The sequence below is a fragment of the Ceratotherium simum genome, chromosome 6, assembly GCF_057802395.1.
Source record: "Ceratotherium simum simum isolate JZ-2026a chromosome 6, ASM5780239v1, whole genome shotgun sequence".
NCBI lineage: Eukaryota > Metazoa > Chordata > Mammalia > Perissodactyla > Rhinocerotidae > Ceratotherium > Ceratotherium simum.
Window position 1 is genome coordinate 15,462,192 of NC_141905.1, and position 10,888 is coordinate 15,473,079.

Here is a 10,888-nt window from a genome sequence, read left to right on the forward strand (position 1 = left end):
TCAAGTTGTGAATAGGGCCAAACTTCTGCCTGCCGCCGGTTTGGTCCTGAGAGCTGTACCTCATGGCAGAGTCCCAAGTAGACCCTAACTAGCACCTTCAGGGAGAAGAGGCCCTGGCCATAGGTGAACAGGAAGCTGGCCCGTTTCTAGGAACAGAGCCATCTATTTGTATAGGACCCCAGGTGAAGTTTTAAGGGCAATTTGACCTTGAGCACTTCAGGTGGTTAGTGCATTAGTTTAACCACTGCACTTACTCATAATGGTCAGACAATTCAAGATCAGGTATATCTGATCTTGAGCAACTACTAAGAGAGACAGCCCAATCCCCCTTGAGAATTCTTCAAGAATGAACCCCAAAGATTTTAGAAACAGAACTGTGTATGACCACGAGTTCAGGCATTTAAAGCTGGATTCATTTAGAAACAGTATTTTGAAAGAAGTGAAGACAATGGACCTTAATATCAAATACAACGCCAAATGCCCAGGTGTCTTCTTCCTGTAAATTTCCGCCACCCCTCATGACAAGCTGTAGGAAGATGGGAAATAGAGTGATTTTATTATACAACCCTCTGACAATGGGCAGACTGCCTGCCAGGACTGACCCCTGACAGCAGCAGAAAGGGGCAGGGAGAAGCTGAGAGACTGGGCGTATCAAGGCACCCAGCAGGTACATTTAAAGAGGGCACTTAACCAGTCCTTTGGGCCTGGAGCCAAGCAGCATGGGCCTTCTGTGTTGTTTTAGTGCAGTGAACACTGGATTTAACTATTTGGGAGTTTTCCTCTGCGAACCATCTGTGTACCACAGAGGTCAAAAGAACCCCAGCTTCCCAGTCACCCCCCTGGACCCCACCCTATAAACTCACACTCTTCTTTCTGGAATGCCACCCTGAGATGAAGTAACATATTGCTTTAAAAGACAGAAGACGGATGGCTGAATGGATAAAGAAGTTGTGGTACACACACACACACACACACACACACACACAATGGAATATTATTTAGCCTTAAAAAATGAGGAAATCCTAGGGGCCGGCCCAGTGGCACAGCGGTTCAACTCTTGCATTCCACCACTTCGGTGGCCTGGGTTTCGCTGGTTGGGATCCTGGGAGCAGACGTACTCACCGCTCATCAAGCCATGCTGAGGTGGCGTCCCACATAGAAGAGCTACAACTCTACAACTATGATACATAACTATGTACTGGGGCTTTGGGGAGAAAAAAGAGAAAGAGGAAGACTGGCAACAGATGTTAACACAGGGCCAATCTTCCTCAAAAAAAAAAAAAAAGAGGAAATCCTGCCATTTGTGACAACATGGGTGGACCTATAGGGCATTATGCTAAGTGAAATAAGTCAGAGAGAGAAAGACAAATACTGTATTATCTCACTTATATGTGGAATCTAAAAAAAAAAAACAAACACAGAAAAAGAGATCAGATTATTTGTGGTTACTAGAAGCTGGAGGATGGGGGGGACGGCAGGTAAGAGGGAGGGGGAATTGGAGGAAGGTGGTCAAACTTCCAGTTATAAGATAAATAAGTACTAGGGATGTAATGAACAACATGATGTCTATAGCTAACACTGCTCTGTGATATATAGGAGAGTCGTTAAGAAAGTAGATCCTAAAGAGTTCTCACCACAAGGAAAAAATTTTTTTCTTTTTCTTTTTCTTGTGTCTATATGAGATGATGGATGCTAACTGAATTTACTGTGGTAATCATTTCTCAATATATGTAAGTCAAACCATTATGCTGTACACCTTAAACTTCCACAGTGTTGAATGTCAATTATATCTCAATAAAACTGGAAAAAAAATTTTTAAAAAGAGACGGTTAAACTCAGCTAATACTTCAAATTTATGTGCCCTTCCAACTTCCTTTGGGAATGCATATTTAAAGTTAAGACACATTTGTTTGAGATCTTAGCCCTTCAGAGATGATTTGTATTTGGAGGTGTTTGGGTGAAAATTGTAATTTGGGGTTTTTTACTATTCCTAGTAATCCATCTCTGCTAGAAGACAAAGCTGCACAGTTCATAAAATTAATCAAGGAATCTTCCTCTGTAGGTAAACTAGTTTTTTCCCAAGTTAGTGCAGCATGTGTTCCTCATAGCTACACACTTACCATTTCTTTTTGGTCTATCTAAACATGTTGGCAAGATTATACAATGAGTGTATATGCATAGTAAGATAATTATTTACCCAGTCCCAAAACAGAGTACTATGGCACAGAGGCCTTAACAACTAGGGAGGCAGTCATTTAATTCTCTATCACAGCAGACCCATATTCTAGCCAGTCTATTGGGGGGATATCATGTCCAAATATTTAAGATCATTTCTGGCTGTTTAGTTTAGAATTATTGGCTTTGCCAGCTGAGTACCTTGCCAAGAGATATACTAGTAAGCCTAGCAAAATGACTGGCTCCATCCTACACGCTAGTGCAGCTGTGGAGCTCCACGGCATCCTCTAAAAGGCACTGTATTCCTCTCCCACCTTCATTCATCTCTGCTAATCTTGAAATGAATGTTTTTATTTCATCAAAGGAAAATTCAGTGCCCGGCCTGAGGATCTTGATTTTTTACATCAATTTGCAGTTGATTTTTGTGTGGCTCATGCCTGCTCCTCTCTTTAAATGAGCGAGGTAAGCCTGTGGCCTCTCCGCTCATTAACGCGCACACTTTCCTGGGGAATTTGGTTGGGTGCCATCGATGCAAAGACATTTAATCACAATTGTGCATTTAATTGGATGTACAATTCTTGTTCTGCCCATGAGGCCTGAGGGAGCCTTCAGACATTTTTAACCTTGGATAAGCTTCTTGTTTCATTCAAGTAGCAAGTCCAAGGGCTACTGTCTGTTGTAAGGGAGTTTTTGTAGTTATTGCTTTTTTTTTTCCCCCAAAGCCCCAGTAGATAGTTGTATGTCATAGTTGCACAGCCTTCTAGTTGCTGTATGTGGGACGCAGCCTCAGCATGGCCGGAGAAGCGGTGCCTCGGTGTGCGCTCGGGATCCGAACCCGGGCCGCCAGCAGCGGAGCGCGCGCACTTAACCGCTAAGCCATGGGGCCGGCCCTATTGCTTTGTTTTTAATGAAATCATTTTTAGCGTGCATGTTTAGTACAAAGTCAGTGCACTGTCATCATAGAAACAATAACAAACAAAAAAAACACTAAAAATACCTATCATCCCACATACCCAGGGCCACCACAAAGAATGAACATCTTCATATGCCAATAAAGATACTGTACTTTTTCTGCTACATCATTTTTTTATTTGTAGAATTCTATGAATGAATACAACTTTGCAGAGTTTTTTAAAAATCATCTTTTCTAATAATCTAGGTCTTGTAAATATTTAATCTGAACTTTTTAATATGTGTAATGTAGGACTAATCTGGTCTTAGAAAAATCAAATAATCAGGTCAGTATTTAAGGGTCCTTAAAAGCAATTCCAGATGTCCACCACAGAAGTACTACAGCCCTAGTTGGTGGAGGTATGTGTGAAAAATACATGATTTGTTCTTTAAAATTTCTGTTTCAATGGATAATTTGATTATATAAAATTTACATTATATAAATTCATTATCAATGCAGTTTTTTTATTTTTAGAAGCAACTCCTCTCTTCAAAACAACTGTATGAAATCGAGTACCTGTTTAAGAACTTTTTTTTTTTTGTGAGGAAGATCAGCCCTGAGCTAACATCCATGCCAATCCTCCTCTTTTTGCTGAGGAAGACTGGCCCTGAGCTAACAACTATTGCCAATCCTCCTCCTTTTTTTCCCTTTTTCTCCCCAAAGCCCCAGTAGATAGTTGTATGTCATAGCTGCCCATCCTTCTAGTTGCTGTATGTGGGACGGGGCCTCAGCATGGCCGGAGAAGCGGTGCGTCAGCGCGCACTCGGGATCTGAACCTGGGCTGCCAGCAGCGGAGCGTGTGCACTCAACCGCTAAGCCACGGGCCGGCCCCTGTTTAAGAACTTTTAATGTGACTGGCCAGGCAACAAAAATTTCAGACCATGTCCATGGGCAACTCTAACTCCTGAAGGCCCCCTTGACTCCCAGTGTCTTCGTCCCCACACGGCTGTTGTGCTTGGCACTTTTGCTGTTCCTGCTCTGGGATTTTGCTAAGTGTTGTGGGAGTGCAGGGGGTCGGGGCTGGCCCTGAGGAGCTGGCTGCGTGAAAGGAAACCCCAATCAAAGCAAACCATTCCTTTGACCTGAAGATTCTGCCATAAAGCAGTCTGGCTAAAGTGATCTCAGGATATAAGGGATTAACACGTGCTAACGGATCGTATCTGGGTATTCAGCGAGTCTTCTCCCTGGTAAGCTAGGGTCCACTGTTCACCTCCTTTTTTTCCCTCAAAGCCCCAAAGGCTGAACCTGTTTTCTTTGCTTTCCTAAATCGGCTGCCATCTACACCACCTACACCACAATCCCCTTGGACACAGTGGAACGGAATGCGACTGGTCCTGTCCTGCCCCTAGCTTTCCTGCCACCCCACACTCCCACCTACCTGTCTCTCCTTCCGTCTCCCCTCCCTCCCTCCCTCCTTCCTTACTACCCTCCTTCCTTCCTTCCCTTCTAGATTTTACAGATTTCACTCTGGGGAAACAGGGCTTTTGAAAAATAACAAGAGTGAAATTATAGAAGTTCCAGGAATCTTATGACTTCTTCATGATAGTCATTTCTGAACATCCAGAAATGAAACTGTGTTTCTTCACTTTCTGTCCTTAGGTTGTTTTGAAAGCACGGCAGGGGTTCAGCACAGAGCCTCTGGAACCAGATGCGTGGGTTGGGATCCTGATTCCACCACCTACTAGTTGCATGACCTTAGGCAAGCAACTTAACCATTCTGGGCCTCAGTTTTTTCATCTATAAAAGGGGGATAAGAAGAGTACTTACCTCATAGGGCTGTGAGGACTAAATGAGTTAACACATGTAACATATATAAACATGTAGTAAATGCTATCTAAGTACATTAGCTATTATTACTTTTAAAATTCTGGAAATCTCACATCCTTTTTGGTTTGAGGAATTATTTAAGTGCCACAGTACTTAGATCTCAGAGGTATTCCAGGATATCTCCACAGTAACAGAAAATAAGAATAGGTTACAACTTGACTTAATATTTACCATATTCTATCTAGGTCTTTCCTTGCAAAATAAAATAGCCTAAGAGAGCAATACCAATGGGGGTGGCAGGAAGTGGAAATATGTTTTCTGACTCAATTCATACAACACAGGTAGCTGCTAACCCGACCCGTTATGGAGACTTGGGAGGAGTGGTTAGGCCAGCTCCAGGAACAGACCCTAGATTCTCCCAGTAAAAGAAGGTCTTATACTTTAAATAGTCTTGGCATTTAACCTCTAGTGATGTTCCGAATAAGTATTTTTTCATCCTTGTGCCAGTCATTCTATATTGTGATATGGCGAATGAAAAAAAAGAACTTCACGTGAGAGGGTCTTAGAACCAGTTTGTTATCTAACTAACAAACAGGTAGCGCACTCTCAAAAGATTATTGAAATTCAGCTCTATAGATCTACCATTTGGGTTTCTGACTCGGCAGAGCTAAGAAGAGTATTCCTGCTCTCATTCAACCTTGTAAAGTGTTCTTTTTCTGATTAAGGCATCTTTATTGTAGACACTTGCGAGTTATAGCTTTGATGATTCCCTGGGTGATTCTCTGCCCTAAGCCCTCGATAATTTGTTTACTGTGGTAGAGTTGATATTTCCTAAAAGTATTCTGGGTTCAGTCAAACATGTTGACATGCTTTGATGGTTAACTTTATGTGGCAACTTGACTGGGCCAAGGGGTGCTCAAACATTATTCTGAGTGTGTCTGTAACCGTGTTTTTGGATGAGATTAACATTTGAATTGGTAGACTGAGTAAGCAGATTGTTCTCCCTAATGTGGGTGGGCCTCATACAATCAGTTGAAGATCTGAATAGACCTAAAGGCTGACCCTCCCACAAATGAAAGGGAACTCTTGCTGCCTGACAACCTTGAGCTGGGACATTGGTCTTTTCTTGCCTTCAGACTCGAACTGAAACATCAGCTCTTCTTGGGTATTGAGACTGCTGGCTTTCAAACTGGAATTTAATACCATCAACTCTCCTGGGTCTCCAGCTGGCAGATTCACCCAGCAGATCTTGAGATGTGTCAGTCTCCATAATTGTATGAGCCAATTCCTTATAATAAATCTCTTTCTATAGGTATATACACATTCTGTTGGTTCTATTTCTCTGAAGAACCCTAACTAAAACACATGCATTTTGAAAATTGACTCTTTGTTAGCTATGATGGGAAAAATCTGGCCCAGTAGGCCAGAAGCTCCTTGATCCAGCACTTAGGGGGAAGAGATGGGCCTGAGAGGGCCAGCAGTGCTGGCGTGGGCTGCCCTGGACCCTGGGCACACTGGTTAGAAGGCAGGGCCGTGTCTCACTAGTTTCTCAGGGCCTGGCACAGTGCTTGCACAATAGCATTATTTGTTCAATGAAGAAGCTTTCAGAAACCTTCCAGTGAATACCTCCCCCCATGAGAAAGCTTTCTAATTCAATATTTAAGTGTTAACTTGGAGCAAAATATCATCTGCATAGTCACCCTGTTTGTTAAGAGCTAAATTGTCTTTGCCAAGAACAGGTAAGACAATGTCCATTATGTATTTTTCTGACTGGTGTGTAAAGGACTTTTGTTTTCATGAATGGAAGTAAAATTAGACCCCTCAAGGACCTGAACAGAATATTGCTTCCAGCTACCAAGAGTGTGTTTGACTTGGACCGAGTTTTTAAATTAAGTTTTAAGCTGAGTTTTTAAATTGTAATTAGGCTAGAGTGACAATGAGGCTTCATCACTATGGCGTGAATAAAGTCACTATATGTGTGTTCAGGACAAACATATATCACGCCCCTGGAAAGAGTGACAACAGTCTCCTTCACTTATAGGGACACTCACTCTATTTGGCTACACGTGGGAGGGTGGGGGAGCGCAGGGGAAGCATATCAAGGAATTGAAGCAAGGTAGTAACTTGACTTGATTTTGACTTTGGATCGCTGTAGCAGATGTACGAGGGATGACGTGTGAAGGGGGTGGTGAGGCGTAAAAGGAAACAGGGGGTGGGAGGCCAATTATGATCATGGCAATGGACTAGGCAAGAGAAGATGAGGCCCTAGGCTGGCCTGGGCAGTAGGGACTGAGGCAGTGTCAACAGGACTGATCAATAGAATGGGGTCATGAACGAGAGCAACGCAAAGCTTGAATTCCCAGTTTCTTACTGGAGTAAAAGGAACTCTTCACTGAGATGAGTAATTTAGGGGGAAGAGCAGATATTGGGCAGGATCTGCTGTCTGCTGTTTTTGATGTATTGTGTTTGAAGCACCTGGACCTTGTTCAATGGAAGGTTGCATATACGTATAGGAGGCGGAAGAGGGGATCAGGGCTAAGAAATAAAACCATGGGTCCCCAGCACAGAGGTGGAAATTGAAGCCAGGGAGATTGCGTATAACATGAGAAGGACAGGGAACGAAAAAGACAATGCTGAGGGCTGCCAACATTTAATGAGACAGGTGAGGAGGAGGCTATAAAGGAGATGAAAAATAAAAAATCAGAGAAGTAGAAAAGAACCAAGAGAGAATGGAGTCTCAGAAGCCAAGGGAGGGATGAGTTTTAATATGAAATGTAGCAGAAAGAAAATTTTCCCTGGCTCCTCGCTTTCAACTGCACACAGGAGGCCCTCAGCACTCCCTGAGTCCTCTCCAGCCAGAAATGGTTTCCTGGGAGTCCTTGGGGGCATCACACCTGTGCTTTTCTCCCATGGAATTCCCAGGCCTCTCTGGATAAGGCATTTCTCCCCTGAGCATGGTGGACTCTTCCAGCCACATGGTGGTGGCTCCACGGTACCTGGGGGTCAAGGGCACTGCTCTTTCCCACTCTGCCATTTGTGGCCCTTTTCTGCCACTGGCCATCCTGAGCAGCCAGGGTGCCACAGCTTCATGGAGATGTGTGACAGAGTGAGTGAGCATGGTTCTCTCTCCTTTGGGTCTCAGTTTGTTAGAAGCGTGTTATTTCTCGGAAGGATATCAAAGTTTGGGGCATCCATCGGGGGAAGATTCAAGAAACACCCACCACAGTGTGCTTAAAATCCCTACTTCCTTCCGAGGAGTATGTGTTGGTTCCTTAAGAGTTTGTTTTGCCTGGTTCCTTTGCTCAGAATGTGCTCTCTCTTAGGAGGCCCATGCAAATGTGACTTCTGTGGGAGGACCTATCCAGTTCCCCTGACACACCTCCATCCACCTACAGTAGCCATGGTTTGAGTTCAGTCTCAGTAGCTCCTTGGATCCCGAGCAACCATTCTCTGTTGGGTCTATCATGCCATTTTGTCAACCAATTTGAACCTCACCAGTGGACACTAGAGGCCATGCGTGGAGAAAGGTGAGCTCTCTTCTACATAAGGGATATGGATGGGTTATGGATAAGGGGATGGCAGCAGTAATTAGAAGGTCATTCTTCACCTCTGCCAGACACTTTCCTTGGAGTCAGACTTCAGCAAGTCACAGGATACATTGGGAAATTAAGAGTTCCAGACAGAAAGGGCAGACAACTCTTTCAAGAAGCTAGGCAGTGAAGGAAAAGAGAAAGATAAGACGGTAGGTAGCCATAGACAATCATAAAGTTGAACTTTGGGGCCTTTTTTAAGGTGGGAGAAATTTGAATGGAAGACAAATATCATCATAATTTATTTTTTGCCTTCAATTTATGCTCCCTCTGTTTACACGGTCCAGTTGGTTCTCTTATGTTTTTATTTATTGAATCCACACCAAACATATAATGATTTTCAGTAACTTGTACAAATCCAACAGCTACAGCCCTGATCACTTTGGCCTTGTCAGTGTTTTGTCCTGTCCTGGGAGGGGGAAGGACCGAGGGACCAGCAGGAGAAGGTGTTTGGATGGATGGTGGCATTGCGAGCAGGGTCCTCAGCTTTACAGAACTTCTAAGGAAGAGGATCTTCAGCCCTGAGTAAAGACAAGGAGAGAGAAGTGGAGAAGAGGGCTCCAGAGTGCTTTCATCATCTTAGCTGTTACCAAAGAGAAGGATGACATATCAGAGCGCTTTCATCATCTTAGCTGTTACCAAGGAGATGGGTGACACATTGGCTAGTCGGGCTCACAGAGCACAGTCTTCACTGGCTGACAGGGCTAGCCTCTCTCTCACCTTCCCCCTTTCTGCCTTCTCCTCCACTCCCCGCAGCTGCCGACTCCTGTCTCTAAGCTGGGAGCTGCTGTTTCTGCCTCACTTTCTCCTGTGGGGACAGCTTTGATTATTTTTTAAGCTGTTTTTTTTCCAGTTGGGATACAAGTCACATAACATAAATTTCACCATATTAACCATTTTAAAGTGTCCGATTCAGTCGCTTTTAGTATACTCACAATGTTGTGCAACCATCACCCCATCTAATTCCAGAACATTTTTGCTTTGATGTTTTAAGCCTAGAAGATGAAGGGAAGGGGATGAACTTCATCAAAATAAACAAGAGTTCCCAGTGTACCAGAGGCATTCATGGTTGGGTAAACAAATCCTTTCATTTTTTATTTTCTATTTATAAACTTTTTCCTCCTCAAGGGCCATGCAATTATAAAGAAAGGCTTTGCTTTACTTAGAGTCTTTCTTCACTAGCTCCATTTCATTCATTCAAGCATACTTAGAATCTCTTCTATCCAGTTAGTGCTGATGATGCAGAGATGAATAACCGAACAAGGCCCCTGTCCTCCAGGGTTTGCAGCCTGGCAGGGATGACATAAGTTATTACTATTGTGATTAGTGCTGTGGGGGTAAATAATAGGAAGACAACCAAATCTGGGAGGCAGGTGCAATTTCTCTGAGAAGGGTATTCAGGGGGAGACCTGGGGGCTGCATAGGATGAGCTAGGGAAGGCCAGTGTGTCCAGGTCTGAGTGTAGCTGGGCTGTGGACAGGGGCAGAGGAAGCAGCACGTGGTGAAGCCTTGGGCAGGAAAGAGAATGATGGCCATGGGGATCTAGAAGTCCAGTGTGGCTGAAGCATCAGGAGCTGTGGGAGAGTGGAGCAAGATGATGCTAAGTGGGGGGTGGAGGCAAGTCACACAGGGCCTTGTAGGCCATATTGAGGATTTGGGACTTTATCTTCAAAATGGGAACCCATTTAAGGGGTTAATGTGGGGATGACAGGATCCACCAGCTATATGGAGACCAGCTGGGAGGCCATTCTAGGGTGAGAAAGGGTGGCTGCTTGGGTTAGGATGGTGGTCACGAGAATGGAGAGGAGGAAAGAGATTTAAGTGACATTTGGGAGATAGAATAGAAGGAGAGGAAGGTCTTAAGGATGACTTCAGCAACAAGGTGGATGGTAAGGTAGGAAACTCTGGTGAGAAACAAGTTTGGGAGGAAGGATCATGGATTCAGTTTAGGACAGGTTGAGTTTGAGGTGTCTGTGAAGCATCCATGTGGAGACGTCAAGTTGATAATTTGGGATGTCTGGCAGAAGCCTGGACCAGAGATACAAAGTTAGGAGAGGTGGAAAGTAACCATGAAATCTCCCTTTGTGTACAGATATTACAGCATCTGAAGCACTTTATTAGATTGATTATTAATCCATCTTTCTTCCTACTTCAGTGATTCTCAATTTTGTTCTGCCCATTCCTGGACAGTGATTCTCCCTAGTCTATAGGCTCCTTGAGGGTAGGAAGGTGTTGCTTATTTTTGCATCCCCGTTGTCCAGGACACATTTTAGAAACTCACTAGGTTTCTGATTGATGACTGACCAACAGAACACATGAATCAATGATTGTGTTGGAATCTACATAAAAGCACCAATTAGAGATAGTGGTTGACAAAAATCTTTAATTTTTAAGCACCTATTAT